The following is a 16,037-nucleotide window of genomic DNA, read 5'->3' on the forward strand; positions in this document are numbered from 1 at the left end:
GAAAAACGTAAATGTACCACAAGACAGTGCTCGCCCTCACTGACGGGGATGCTTTGTGATGTTTGCTGTTGTATCCTATTTGATCCCGCACATGCTGGCCCCGACCCCTCCCCCCCAAACACACAATTGTTTCCTGACCCTCTCTAATCTGTCTCAGTCTGCTTTTTGGAAAATCTGTTAGCTCCTACTTCCCCAGCGCCTCTCAGTGCCTCCCCACCTCCATGCCAGTGGCTGCTCCCCCAGTTCAGGCTCCCTGTGACTTCTTCCCTGGACCTTCTTCCTGGACGGCTCTGAGAATCTCCTCACATTTGTCCTCTATCCATTCTCCACACAGAGACCAAAGTCACCTGAAAAGTACCTTTCTGACCATATCGTTCCTGATTTAAATCCCTGAAATAGCCCGTTGCTGTTTGGGGCTTAGTACTCGGTACATGACGATGGTCAGTAAATGTATGCGGGAATACAGAATTAGCAAACTTGCTGTGTATTTTTCCTCAGGATGAAGATCTCCCATGAAAATATTTTTGAGGTCGACTTTGCAGTGATTGTCACGAGAAAGCTGCCCAGCATCCAGTAAGTGTGGCTTGGACCAGAGGACAGAGCCGGGCAGAGTCAGAGGCAGCGGTCAGGAGGGGGCCGGATGCATGCTGGAGACCTCATTTTAGGGGGCCCTCCCCTTGGACCCCCTCCCCGCTTTCTTGCTGGCCCCGGGACCTCATTCCAACCTGTCGAGCAGTCTTCCACATGCAATACACTCTCCCTTGTGACTGTTCTGTCCATGAACGTCATTTCTCTGAACCTTGAAATGACCTACACTAGTTTCATGATCTGAATTGTTCTGTGTATTTGGTCTACTTCGTTATCTCCAGGGCATAGAGAGGTGCCCAGCCCAGAGCAGATGCGTCGTCAATATTGTTTGAGCGAATGAATGGGAGGCTGAACTTAGTCATTTACGGTCTGTGAGATATTCCGGGGGCCACGCTGACCAGGTTTTAAGGAGTTTGCAGAGTTGTAGAGGGCGAGTTTGTGAATCTCTGCTGGGAGCTTTTGTAGCACCATGTGCAATGCTTCCCTTGCATCCCCTCATTCAGTGCTCAGAGCAGCCTCGTGAATTCTGGTGGGGAAACCGAGGCTCAAAGCAGTGAAGCGAATTTCCATCAGGGCACCTGTGAAGGAAGGGGCGGAGCTGAGATTTAAGCCCTGGCCTCAAGCCCGAGGGTTTGGAAGGGAACTCCCTTCCTTCTTTTTAAATGAGTGATTTCAATAAAATGCCAAGAATTGCCTTTAAAAAAAATTTTGGTGAGCATAAAAGTTTCAGCTTGTCCTTCAAGGATTTCTAATTCTCATCATCTGGAAATAGTTTTCAAGTATGAGGTTGATCTAGTTTACCCTATGAAAACAAGGTTTTCACCCTTTCCAAATACAGGATTCCGTTACAGAAAATACGCTGTTCGGTTGCCATCTGGCATCTGAGGCTGTGCCTCTGCAGACGATGTCCTAGCCTGTTGGGACCCTGAGTGAACTAAGAGGAAGCGGGCTCTCACTCAAGCCCAGAGGTGCTTCTGGGCTGAAAAACGCATTGGCCTTTGTGTATGGTTGTTGTGATGGAGGATTCGGCTCTCTGAGGTCTGATTTTTTGCATATCCTGTAGGAGGGAGTCATCGCATCAACATTACTGACTTCAAGTCTGAATAGGAGTCCTTTTTTCAGTGAACTGTGAGCGGTGAGCAGTGTGTTAAAGATTTTGTTTGAGAAGAGGCAGAAAACTGGAGACGACTTGGAAAACCTGGAACATCGGGAAAATCCTTGTTGACGTATCCTGAGCGATTTCTGAGTGTTCAGTATTTCATGATGAGATTGTGAGTGGGCATCCGATTCGGAGTGTCCTGCTTAGTGACCTCGCCAGAGCCCCGATCCACTGAAGTGTGAGTACGTGTGCCGAGGGCCAGACGTCAGGAAGCAGAAGGCCCTGTGGAGTGAGTGGCCCTTGCTTTGAACAGGAGCAGGATGTATTTGCCGTTCCTGGAGTGGGTGTTTGCGGTTCTGCTGAAACTGAGCTCCTTGACTCATTTCTCTCTTTCCCATCTTCCCACAGAGTCAAGCCTTTCTTATCACAACCCATTACAGAACTACATTCGGAGGACCCACTTCAAATCGGCAAGTACCCTTAACCTACGTGGTACGATGTGCACTACAGAACGCTCTTTGCTTTTTTCCCCTTTTCCTTTTAAAAGGGGTGTGTGTTTGTGTGTGTGTGTGTCTGTCTGTCTGTCTGTCTGTCTGCACCTGCGGGTGAGCACTTGCGATGTCACGCAGAGTGTACTTCTGCTGATACGTTTACACTGCATCGCATTTACCGTGAAGGAATTTAAAACAGATGTCCATAGGACCCCGTTCTTCAATCTTTACAAAATGGGTTTCAGTGATTTACAACCAGTGCAAAATAGATTTTTTCCTGAAAATCTCTGTTTCCAGCTTTCCTTGGGAACATCCAATCTGGCAGCATCAGACCCTAAGTCCTAGGTGGCTGCTTCATGGAGGGGGGCTGTCATCCTCCAGTCCCCCCGCACTGCTCCCCGCTGTCTTGTACCTGACCTGCTCCACCTGTTAAATCACCTCCTCGGCCCCTGTGCTCCGGGTTTCCCCTCACGTTTTAAGTATGAGTGTTTCCAGCAACTCCCTGCTCACCTCTAAGCCTTTCAGTCCAAGGTAAACCTCTTCCAGAATGTTCCATCGTTTTCAGTCTGTGTCTGGCAGAGTATTCAGGGGGCTTACTAATAATTCAGGTCAGAGGACATGCCCAGAGAGGATGGCCTTCTGGGATGGTGGACACAGATAACACAGGAAACATGAGACAGCGAGACAGGCCTCTGTGCAACCACAGTGCCACAGTCATGCTCCTGGTGAAGAGACTCCCAGAAAGAACATCTCCCCCATCCTTCGTTTCCGTCCTACAGATTATAAGTAGAACCTGTGCAGGCTGTGCCATGTGCTGGCCTGGCTGTTTTCTCCACACTGTCGCTATCATAACTTTCTGTATATGTGGTGAATACTTGTGTCGGAATGATTACCTATAATGAAGGAGCTAACGCTTTGCATTATCTTTGATCCATCGATGCAGAAATGTATGAAGTAGAAAGTAAAGACCCGGCATAATCTCTCCCCCCACCAAGATAACCAGTGTACAGAGTGTTTTCTCCTATGGATGAACAGTACACCTAGAGACGGATAAATATCACACATGAAAACACAAATACAGTCCAGTGCCTGGCACCTAGAACGGTCAGTAAGTTTTTGCTGAAAGACTGTACATATACACTGAATAAATACATAGGTTGTAGTTCAATATATATCTGTTGAATGAGTGAATCTACATTTCTCAAAATAAATAGATTTATGTATAATTTTAATAAAGCGAATAATTGACACATCCTGTTTTGTAACTATTCTGGATCCTAGTAACTCATGGCTGTGCTTCTATTGTCATTTATAGCTCTGCCTCATTATTTCTGATGGCTTTCTAGTTCTCCTTTGCATGGAAATTCCATTTTACTTAATGTATTCAGTACTGATGGTCCTTTAGATAGCTGCATTTTATATGCTTTTCTATTAAACAGTGTTGTAGAAAGCACAGGTACACGTGCGTATGTGCAGGAATTGCTGGCTCAAGGAATTGCCCCTTATGAATTCTAATAGCCACTGCCAAACTGTTCTTCAAGATCCTCTTTACTAATTTGTATTTTCACAAGAGTAGATGACGGTTCTCTTTCTCTACAAAAGACATGATGTAATACTTAGTGTATTCTCACCAGCACTCCTTCTCCCCTGCTGGTAACAGCACCCAGTGTTCTCTGGGGGACCAGTACTCCCCCATTGCCATTCCCTGTGGTTTGGGTGGGGCTGACTCCATTTGCATTTCCAGGGCATGGCATGGAACCCAGCCAGACATCTTCAGAGTCTGTCCTGGGGCTCTAGCCACAGTGAAAAGTAGTCTATGTCCCTCTGGGACTTGAACTGAGGAGGGAGGAAACCTGGGTGGGGCAGGGGTGTCTCCTTGTGGACACAGCCTGTCTAGAGAGTGGATCCCCTGGATCCAGCCCTGGCTGCAGCCATAGTCCTTTTGGACTCTGGGTCACATATGAGCCAGTAAAGTTCCCATCTTGGCTTAGGGCAATTCGAGTTGGGTTCTCTTACAAGGAAAAGAGACCTAATCAATAGGAGAGAACATTGAAAGTCGTGCTTACACATGGGAGGAAAGGCTCTGCTCCAATTTCCTTCTGGTCTGTTTGTTTGGTTTTGGTACCTCTGTCCATTCACTCAGAGTGGAGTGTTGCTCACTGTATTAGCTGTCCCTCTCTAAACACTTGTCTCATGGTCTATAATTATTTCTTGCTTGTCTGTCTCTTCCACAGATCTATTGAGCCCCTTCAGGGCAGAAACTGGGTTGTGTTCACTTGTGATTCTTTAATACCTTGAACAGTACACAGTGTGGCCTCCATAAGTGCCCCTTGATGAATCAGCCATCCTAATTCTCTTCTTTGGGACCCCCCTGTCATGAGACCACCACATAGCCTCACGTCTGTGATACACAAACCATCTTCTGAAACACGCTCATCCTCCCATTGTAAACACATCACATCATGAGAACTCCCTCCTTGCAGCCATTCCTAATGCTCCCCCATGTTCGTCCCATGGAACCTCACTGTGCGGTTGCTGACAAGGTCCTTGTTCTTGGGAAGACAACATGGCCTTTTATGAATGGATAACACACACGATGGGCATGCCATTCACACACACGACTTCACTCATGGGCGAAGGGGACCTACGCTTTCTAGCCTTCCTCTTGAGTGCAGTGCACCCAGAATCCCACTTCTGATGTCTGTCAGTAACACGATAACACAGAATCACAATTCTAGGCTCTCTCCTGCCTCCGTGTTTCCTCCCTCTGCCTTGACAATGACCGGAGTGGAAGGAATACAGATATATCGAGGAAATCGACAGCAGTGAAGCAAAAGCTTCCCCAGAAAAACAGTTTTGACTTTGGGAGCATAACTGCCACACCCTTCATAGCTCTGTAATAGCCTCGGCTTCCACTGGCATCGAGCAATAAAGATTTTCAAACAGAGTCAAAGGTCAGGGCCAGAATTACAGTCCCAGTAGGAATCACCACTGACTCTATCCAGTTTTCATTTTCCCATACTTGGGCTCACACCGCCAGGGCGATCTGGTAGGAACTAGATTTACACTGGATTTGATAGTCTTTGTGGAGTTTCTACCCTGTGCTAGGCACCACAGCAGACCCTGGGAGATGAAAGAGAAAGACAGCAAGGGCTCTCAAGGCATTTTGTTTACTGGAGAACAATAACAAGTAAAGAGGCCACTGCATCATAGAAAACCAGGTGCTGTGTGGACTTAGGAACGTTCCCCGGGATGGGGCCATCCATTCCCTGTCGGAGCATCAGGGAAGGCCTTTTAGAGGCAGACACCTTGGCCTGGAGAGCTGAAGAATGAGTAGGAGGCAGCTACAGGGCTGGTGTGGTGAAAGGAACTCCGGAGAATCTCAGGTAGAGGCTAAGAGGTAAGAATGCTCGGCCTGCTCCATAAACTAGAAGTGGGGCACGTATGGCCAGAATCCAGGTGTGAAGAGAGAAGCTGCTACAGAGGAAGCTGGGGCCAAAGAGGGGCCGACTGGCTTGGTAGCTTGAAAAGGCCCAGAACTGGGGCCTCTGGGTGGCTGAGTTGGTGAAGGCTCTGCCTTTGGCTCAGGTCATGATCCCAGGGTCCTGGGATAGGGCCCCAGGTCAGGCTGCGTTCTCAGTGGGGAGCCTGCTTCCTCCTCTCCCCCTGCAGCTCCCCCTGCTTGTGCTCTCTCTCTGTTAAATTAAATAAATAAATAAATAAATAAATACCTCAGAACTTTGCACAAAAAAAGCAAACACCCCTTTCCTGATACAGTATATAAAGAGGCCAGAATGACAACATGACAAATCAGTCTTGACAGTCATTGAATATTGATTTTACAAGGCATGTTACTAAGAATGCAAAGGGAGGCAGGGGTAAGAAAGCTCACAAGGAATTATCTTAGGATTCATTTACAGATTCTCTGTTGAATCATTGGCCCCCACTCCTGCAGAGGGCGCAGAAGGACAAAGCACAGGCTGATACCCTGTGACATTCCTCCAGGAAACTTCCAACTATCTTAATGTTAATACCTTGCTAAAAGGGAAAACAACCTTAACCTGACAATGGCAAGGTCTCCAGTATCCTCTTTAGCATAGGAAAGTTCTTTTGAAGCCCTCCCTTTTCTTTCCCTCTCCCAACTCCCAAGTATGTAATCAGTTGCCCCCACAACCCTATTACAGCAGCTCTTTCTGCCCAGGGATCCTGTCCCAGTGCTTTAAGAAAACCAGCATTTTGCCCTAAAGACGTCTCAAGAATTCTTTCTCGGGCGTTGGCTCGAGATCTCAGCCCACCAAACCTCACCTGCCTTCCAAAACTACATCACTACTATCCTGTCTACCTCCCGCTGGGCATTATTTCTATCATTTCCTACAAATGACAGAAAAGTAGGCAGCGCTAGGCTTAGGGCACAGGCATCAACTCTGGCAACAGGATAAATGCACACTAAGGTAATAGGGTGGGGTAGCAACAAAGTTAAACAACAAAACTAAGCCACTTAGCAAAAAGTTATGGTGGGGGGGGGGGGACCCAAACCTTAAACAAGGAAACTGAAGAAATGGGAGGGGAAGTCAAAGTATTTTGGTACAGACACACACACGGAACTATCCGCACGTGTTCTGGCCAAGTCAAACTCCCCCTTTGACCCAACTTTTGGAAAAAAAGAAGCAAGAGCTGTGGAAGACTCACACCTTCATGTCTCTGCCCAGCAAAAACAGTCACTAGGTCCAGTACAGCTAACTGCCCTAAAAGACCTTGAAAGATGTGTCCCAGATACCTGGGCACATGACAGTCACCTCCAGGACCTCTCAAAACCACCAGTGGTTCCTGTTCCAACAGCCTGGTGGTCTGCAAACCCTGGTGTCTTCTGTCATTTCATAATGGAGAATGTTTCCTGTCAAGCATGAAAACAGTCCCCAAGAAACCTGGAGAAGGATCTGCTTCCAAATCCAAAGGGAGAAAGGCTTTTTAAAAAGCTATTAAAGAGCTAAACTAAAAGTCGGCCCAAGGCGTTTCCACAATTCTTTCCACCCAGTTCCCAATTTGTCAATATCAAAAACTTGGGCAGTTGGGTCCATAGGGGCCCGGGTTTGGGAACAGCAACACCTGTACAGCCCCTGCATGGACCACCGAAACTCCCTGGGCGCATCCGATGGTCTCTGATCATCCCTTCCTTATTTACTGCCATCAGGCACTTGGACGTGGAGGGTCCGCAGCAGCAGGGCGAACCTGAAAGGCTGAGGACGCCACCCCCAGAGCACAGCGTCCGCCTGGCCTCAGGCACAAGGGTTACCTGAGTTTTCACCCGGGGCAAACCCCGGGGGAGGTCAGGGGAAGGCCGGGGGAGGTCAGGGGAAGGCTCGGGTCCACTCCCTCCTGGGCGATGCTCTGCGGGCCTGGACAATGGGCGGCGGGATGACGACCCACCCCGCTGCTCCCCGGGGGCTCTGGCGCTGGCCCAGAACTGGGCTCCAGTTCTCGACGTGGCGCAGCCCGGTTCCAGATCCCGCGTGCTGCAAGGGATCGAGCGCGCGGCCCAGAAAACAGCCGGCCCTGCCGAGCCGGCCAGGCCAGCGTCCCCAATCGGCTCATCCCGTGCCAACCCAGATCGGCGCACTCGCCTACCCGCGGTGTAGCTGGCCCCTGCGTCATGCAGTTGGATTGCTTCTTCCTGGTGGAGGCGGCTGACCAAGGGGCTGGGCAGGGCAGCTTGGGAACCGCTCCGAGGGATGCATCACCTCAGGGCCCAGGTGGCTGTAGAGCTGTTCCTGGACGGGAGCCCCGCCCTCTCTGCCTCTCATCCAGTGGCACCGCCCACCGGGGGCCTTGTGGGACCAGGCAAAGGGTGTGGTTCCCAGCCCCTCCTCCACCCAAGGCCTGAACCCCAGGCCTCTCTGTGAGATGCCAGGAGCCCCCTATCCAGCACGGTCTTCGCCACCGCCCGCGACCCCCTCCCCGGTCTAGGCCGCACACCTGCGGGAGGCAGTTGATGGGTCACAGCGCTCCCGGCCGCCAGTGAACCAGCAAACCCAGGAGTGGGACTCACTGTCCCCGCAGGCTAACGAGGCAGGGAGGGACAGGTCACTCTGGAGCCTCTGGAGGTTGGAAATGCCCAAAGTCTCTTGAGCGCCATGCCTTACACGTGTGTAGACATTTGTCAAATGCACCTAGGACCTTCACTCCTAGGTGGATGGGTGCGTGGGACTGTGTACCTTTCACCTCCATTAAAAAGATTCTGTTGCGTGGAAAGCACACGCCAAAGGAGTTTGTGTACTGTGATACCACTTAGGGGGAAAGTCGAGGGCCAAGTGAATTTTGTGTGGGCAGGCACCTGGGGGCGGTGAGGCAGGAGCATGCACTCGGGGCCCGCCCAGGACCGCCATGAAAGCGGGGGAAGAAGCGGAAGGGGCCCAGCCCTGGCGTGAGAAGTCGTGGGGATGAGCGGCTGGTACCGGGACCAGTGGCCAAAGACGGCCTTGGGAAAGACCAAGGCCTTGGCCTTTCCTAAGGACCTGGCCTGCAGAGGGGAGGGGGGCCGGGCCCACGCAAGCGTTGCCTAGAAACGCTTATTGTCTTTGGATTCTTAGGCTCGCGCAGGCAGGGGTTCTGGGACACTTGGCGGGGTAGTCCGACTGCACTGGACGCTTTTTCACAGCGGACCAGGACAGTTTTATGACCCGCAGAGATGTTGCCTTGGGTTGGTGGCCTGGGCTCTGGCCTAGACCATTCCCCAGGGGAAGTGGATGGCAGAGAGCCTTGCTTCACCAGCCACATTGATTTCACCGGGCACGTGGGAAAGGGAACTTCCACTGGCGAGGAGATGGACTTCGCCGACCTCATCACATCACAGGCACAAATCAACAGACTCCTGAAGGACATCGAAACACTGGAGGCTGAGGTTAGTCACTGGAGGCATTTGTCTCAGTCAAAGATACTAGACTCCAGTGAAATTTGGAAACTGAAGACCACCATCAGGGACCTAGAACAACAACGGATGAAGAAGCTAGACGAACACCAACTTGAAGTATCGGTATTACAGAGTTTCCACAAGAAGCAACTGGCCGACGTCATTGAGAGGCACCGCCAACAACTACGTGAGTATGAGCAAAGGGAAAGTGAGCTTGGACGGGTGGAGCAACAACTTGCAGAGATGGAGCGGCTGAACGACAATCTGAAGAACGTTGCTTCTGATGTCAGAGCAGAAAACCAGAAGTTGGTTTTGGCACTCCAAGATGTAAGACACCAGCTGGAAGAATCGATTCTCCGTAACAACGAGGAGTGTCTGGAAAACAACATTGCTGTGAGGGCTTTAAAGATCGAAAAAGGGCGGTTAGTAGCGAAATTGTGTCGGACTGAGAAGAAGGCGTTGGAAGAGAAGAGGAAGTACAAGCAAACCATCAAGAAATTGTTACCTTTAGAGCATGCACGTTTGATCCAACTCATGCAAGAGAAAGACCTGGAACTATTCCACCTCCAAAAGAAGATCGAGCAGATGGACGCCGACCACAGAGAAACCAAGGACATGCTGTCCTCTGCTTTGAAGGAGCAGAAGCAATTGACACAGGTCATTAAAGAAAAAGCCTCAAGAAGCAATGACCTTTTAGAGCAAACCGTGGAGGACAAAGACATGCGTCTCACCTCCGTGACCGCCGAAAATCATCATCTGAAAGAAGAACTGGAGCGCCTGAGACAACAGAGTCGCCCTGTACCTGTGGTTGACCCTAAAATCCTCGAACTGGAGTGTGAAGTCTTCCAACTGAACGAGTTAAAAGATGACCTCGAGGAGGAAGTAAAGGAACAACAGAAGATCATTCACAACCAGCAGCAGGGGAAGATAAGACTGCTTCAGTCTCTACAGGAGCAGAAGCAGAAAGTGGACCATCTTCAATCCCAGCAGGAGCAGCTGCATATTGAACGCGCTCAGCTCCTTGCAGCGAAAGACCAGGAGATTCAGAATTTGCAAGACACATTAGACCAAATGAAAGCCCAGCTGCCTGACAAAAGCCAGCACATTGCAGCAGAGCACTGTGACGAGGTTCAAGTCACAAGCAGTCAGCCTCTTCCTAGAGAGAACGGAAGTGAGAAGCTTGATCCATCTAAAGGCGAAACTCAAAGATCAGTCCAAGGAATAAAAGAGCAAGAAGTGGAGCTGAAGCTTCTAACTGAACAGAACATCCGATTGACCGAACACATCGATCGGCTGTCCAAAGAGGAGATTGGTAAACTAACTCAGATTATCCAGCAGAAGGATTTGGAGATCGAGGGTCTTTCCAGCAGAATCTCTGCAGCTTCTCAGCGCCAGCACGTGGACGTGGAGCGACTTCAGCAGCAATTGCAAGAGTGTGCTTCGAAAAGCGACCAAGTGTTGGCTGTCTTAAATGAGAAAACGAGGGAGAATAGCCATCTGACAAGGGAGTATCAGAAAATGACAGAGAGACTTGCTGCCAAAGAAGCAGAGCTCCAGAGGATGCAAGAGGAAAATCGGAAACTGTCCCCGAGAATTGAATGTAGTGGTCAGGAGATGTTTAGAGAAACGATTCAGAATTTATCACACATTATTCGAGAAAAAGACCTCGAAGTGGATGCCTTAAGTCAGAAATGTCAGACTTTATTGACCATCCTGCAGACCTCCAGCACTGGTGATGAGGTTCGCGGCGTTCACATCGATCAGTTCAAGGAGCTTCTGCGGGAACGGGACACGTTCAAACAGCGAGTGAAGATCATGGAAGAGTGGAAAGAGCAGGTGATGACCACGGTCGAAAACATGAAGCGGGGGGCATCCCAGCTTCAGAGCGATCTTCGCCAGCTCCAGGCACGGGCTTGCACTGGCAGCGAGGAGGATTCCAAACTGCAGGCGACCTCTATGGACCTGATCCAGACTTACAGAGGCAAGGAAATAACCTTAGAACACTTAGAGAAGGACCTGGCACGAATTCAGCTCAGCATCGGGGAGAATTGCCACGCCAAGGATCTCCTCTTAGGGAAACTGGACGCGATTTTCCTGCAGCCCTCCCCCGACTCCTCAGAGCCAGCCGACTCTCTGAAGGCCGTGACATCTGACGTAGTGAGCCAGTCTTCTCAGTTGCGCCAAGAGGAGGTAGAAGAGCTAAAAAAATCAATGCAAGAAAAAGATACAATGATTCGAACCCTCCAGGAAGAGAAGCAGAGATGGATGGATTCCGTGTCGGCCGCGTCCCCAGGAGAAGGCAAACAACAGGAACACGGGGATTCCGACATGGAGCCGCTGAAGGAGAAACAGGCCGTTCTGCAAAACTTCATTCCGGATCAAGAGCTCCGACTACAAGCGAAAAGTGAGGAATTGCTTTCTTTGCAGGAGAAGTTCAGTAGCCAAGTGAGTGAAAATGACCTTTTGAGGCAGGCAGTCACCGATTTGAAGGAGAGACTAGCAGATTTTGAAACGGATGTGTGTCAACTGAAAGAGGAAAATGCAAAGCTCGTGGAAACGTGTAGAGAAAAGGAAATGGAAAATCAGGCCTTGCAAGAGACCAACAGGCGGCTTTCCATGCTGCCGAGAGAGGAGGAATCCCAGTCCGCTGCGGTGGAAGAGAAGGCGCTTGCTTTGGAGCAAGTATTGCGAGGGAAAGAAGAGGGTGAGACCGGGGAAGCGAAGCGGCTCGTCGATGCAGCTGCATCCGTGCAGGACCAGACAGTTGTGTGTCCACAGGAGAGAGAGGAAGTCCTGCTGGCACTGACACAGAAACAAATGGAAACCTGTGCCCTCCAGAAGGAGGTGCACCATTTACGGGAGAGAGAATCACGCCTCACCCAGGAGCTGGAGAGACGGCGTCACGTCGCTTCAGAAGCCGAAGATTCTCGTCGCCGCGAAGCTTTGGTCTCAGAAGGCAAAGTGGCTCAACTCAGAGAGGAAGTGACGGTCTTGCAGGGAAAGCTCGTTTTGTCTTCCACGGCCTTGGAAAACGCGAGCCATCGAGCCAGTGTGCAGGTGCAGTCGCTGCGGGAGCAATTGCACATGGTCACCCAGCAGAAAGAGGAAACCGCCTTCCAGCTTGCAGCCTCCCAGGAGGAAGGGAGGCAGTACGGTCACGTTCTAGCCGCCCTCAAGCTGGAACTTGCCGAGTGGATGGAAAAGGCAGACAGCCTAGAAGGGAAACTGAAGTCATTGCAGGGACACTTCCAGAAAGCAAAGTCTGACTTGGGTCTGAAGGAAGACCAGCTCCAAGAAGTCAAGAAACAGAACGAGGTCCAGCAGGAAGTCCTGGAGGACACCCAGAAGAAACTGATGGACTTAGTAAGTAAGTCCGAAGGCATGGTGGACAAAACCCTCCTGAGGAGACTCTTCGTGGGCTCTTTGCAAGCACCTGATGCCGACCGGCAGGAAGCCTTAAGGTTGATGGCAGGCACGCTGGGGATCCAAGAAGACCAGATGCGCCAGCTGTTCAGTGAAAGGCCAGGTGGGGTTACCAGCTGGGTGACTGGGGGGCCTGGATCCAGAAGCGCCCCCAACACACCCGGGAAACCAAGTCACCGAGCTATGGCCAACAATTCTTTTTCAGGACTTTTCGTCCAGTTTCTAGAAGCGGAATCACATTCAGCTTCTCCACCACCTAAACCCTCTGCTTATGCCGTGAAGCCCCCAGATTCAGGAGGAAGGGGAAAAGTGGCTAAGAAACAAGGCCCACAACATCTGAACACTGCCCTAGGATCCACAGCCCGAAAAAAAGATGTGAAGCCCCGCACCACAGCTGTGTCTCTCATTACCCCCCCAGGACCAGAAACGGATGGATCGGAGCACCTTCTTCTAAATGCTGTCACTGATGCTTTCCCCACATACACGCCCCAAATACTGTCACCTGCCACGAAGGTTGGAATGGCGGCCACAGGCCCCTCAAAGAAATAGACGATTCTCAAGCCGGAGAGGAGACGGCTCTTTGAAGAGCGCAAGTCACTCTGTGTTTCTACCTTAGCCCAAAATGGCCTTTTGCAAAACGTAATATATTTGCAGTTTTGCTTTCAGCTTAATAAAAATATTCTTTTATGACTTAACAAGAACAGAGGTCTTTTAATGACTGCAGAGGTATTCCCCAAACTGAAAACAGTGGTGACTTCTTATGAGAGTAGACATTGGTGGTGTTGGAGGCTGTGGTCCAAGGATACTTCCAATATTGTTTGTAATGCTGTAATGTTTTCACAAGGAGCAGGTATCTACATATACCCTGGGTAAGGAACACATCAACTGGTTTTAATGTTCCGAACTTACCAAATACACGAACACACACACCTTGTACGAGAAACAAGGTGAACAGCATGAAAGTACAAGATACGTACAATTTTAGAAAAATGTAAATTTGCTTTACCCAGCTAAGTCCCATTTCTCTCTCTCTCTTTTTTTTCATTTTTAATTGTTGTTCCATTTGTTTTTCTGTTGCCTAGGAAATCACTCTATGGGTAACGGGATTTCTCTCCGGCCTTTTAGAAATATATGTGTATTTGCCTATTTGGGAGTATAGTATTTTCTGATTTTTTTTTTAAATCACTCTGCCTTAGAGGTCTTTCCAAATGTGAATGAATTCCAATATATTCTTTAAAAGAAAACCCAGCATTTTATGGATATACCCTAAATTATTTAACTAGCTCCTATCATCAGGATTTAAGCGATTTTTATTCCAAATGTCCATGATGGACTGCCTAGTCCATTTTCTCAAAAGCCACTCCAAATCTCCATTTGCAGTTCAAGGCTAATTGTTCCATTGTATGCAGGAATCCATCCATTCAGACTTCTTTGCATTTTTACTTTAAGGTTTTACTTGTTTATTTGCCACAGAAAGTAGGGGAAGAACACAGGCTGCGGGAGCTGCAGAGGGAGAGGGAGAAATAGGCCCACAGCTGAGCAGGGAGCCCTATGTGGGGCTCAATCCTGGGACCCTAGGATCGTGACCCGAGCCAAAGGCAAACACGCAACCAACTGAGCCACCCAGGTGCCCCAATACTGAGTCTTAATCTGAGGTTTTCCGTCACAGTGGATTCTACTGTCTCCATGTGAATTTCAACCTGCACTGAGACTTTTAAGGTGTAGGACAGGTGCTTCCCTAGGAAGTGAAGTTGGCACCTGAGGAAGAGTGAGAGGCGGTCGTCAAAACCAAATGTATCAATTCCATTGATGTTCACTCAGTTGATCCCATGGGAATCTCTAGGTGTCCAAGGGTAGAAGGAAGGGCTGACGTCCTCCAGCACCATGGAGTCTGGCAATGGACTGTGGACAGAAGCAGCCACCCCCAGCCTCAGGTAGGATAAGCAGACTTTGGCTTCAGCCTGTAGCAAGAAGGCCTTGCTAACTATATTGAGCTGGTGGGGGGTACCATGACCCACGGAATAACAGACAGCTGGATATGAAGGCTCAGAATCCGTGAGAGTCTCTATTTCCAGGAGAGCCCAGTGCATGGCCAGCAATTGTTGCTTTCATGGTCTATAACCAGGGCCAAGGGGGGCCGTTTCTTGGATTGGGAGTCCATGGACAATTTACAGATACCATGGGTGGTCCAGGGACTCCAGAAAGTGGGAGAGGAGGTTGCTAAAGCCTTTTCACTAGGGCACTAACAGGGGATTTTTTAAAAAGTTTATTTATGTGTTTGAGAGAGAACTTGAGCTGGCAGAGGAGTCCAAAGAAGAGGGAGAAACAGGCTCCCCACTTAGTAGGGAGCCGAATGTGGGGTTCTATCTCAGGACCCCGAGAACATGACCTGAGCCAAAGGCAGAGGCTTCACCAACTGAGCCACCCAGTCGCCCCCTAACAGGTGGTTTAAATTGGACGGATTCTAGAGCCTATTGTTTAGGGGAGCCCACCCAACGTGGGCTCATTTACAAGTAACAGCATAAATGGGTTTCAGTAAAATTTATAAACAAGAAATAAGTTGTGTCCAGAACCCAAAAAATACTGAGCGATGTTGGACTCGTGTGTCCTTTTTTCTTTTTAAAGATTTTACTTAGTTACCAGAGAGAAAGCGCAGAAGAGTGAGTGCACAAAGGGTGGGTGGGGCAGAGGGAGAGGGAGAAGCTGGCTTCCCAGTGAGCAGGGAGCCCTATGTGGGGCTTGTTCCCAGGATCCTGGGATCACGACCTGAACCAAGGCAGACACTTAACCCACAGAGCCACCCCAGCGCCCCTGCACTTGTATGTCCTTAACAAGTGTGTCAAACAAATGTCCTCACAGTAGGATGTCACAAAAGTGATGTCATACCTATGTTCCTGGAGAAAGATGGGTGCAGTAAGTTCCTGCCCTCAAGGATTGTGTGTGATAACAGTGTGGTTTGGGTGCCCTGTGCATAACAAGGTAAAACATGTCGCCTTCAAATTCAAGATGTTGAAATAGGCACTGAACAGAACATATTGGCCAAATATATAATAGCAAAATATTTACCACTTTTAAATTTGTTGGTCTCCCTTGTGAGTTTCATTTTTAAAAGATCTTATTTATTTTAGAGATTGAGAGAGAGAGAGAGAGTAAAACAGGGGGGAGGTGAGGGGCAGCGGGAGAGAGAATCCCAGGTTGATTCCACCCTGAGCACAGAGTCCAGCAAGAGGCTCAATCCTATGACTCTGATATCATGACCTGTGCCGAAAGTTTAACTGACTGTTCCACCCAGCTGCCCCTAGGCGGTCTCAGAGTTTTAATGGGACCAGGGTATATTCTAATCAGGTATGGTAAGAAAGGAAGATATAGAAATAACTGTCACAATGGAAGAAGCTCTTTAGAAACACAGATCCCAAGAAAGGAGGTCATGAGAGCCATGAAGGGCCATCCAGGGAAGCACCAGGGTCAGTCAGGAGAAAGAGGGAGTGAAGGGAAAATGTGGGCAAGAGCCTTCACTGTGGTTTCCACG

The 16,037-nt window shown here is 49.5% G+C and overlaps 1 pseudogene; it reads left to right on the plus strand.

Moving 5' to 3' along the window:
* The first annotated feature begins 3,795 nt into the window (after nt 1-3,795).
* LOC148110493 (thyroid receptor-interacting protein 11 pseudogene) lies at nt 3,796-13,686 on the plus strand (annotated as a pseudogene).
* The last annotated feature ends 2,351 nt before the right edge of the window (nt 13,687-16,037 follow it).

Source organism: Ursus americanus, chromosome 2 (genome assembly GCF_024610735.1).
Source record: "Ursus americanus isolate L20-20 chromosome 2, mUrsAme1.1.p, whole genome shotgun sequence".
NCBI lineage: Eukaryota > Metazoa > Chordata > Mammalia > Carnivora > Ursidae > Ursus > Ursus americanus.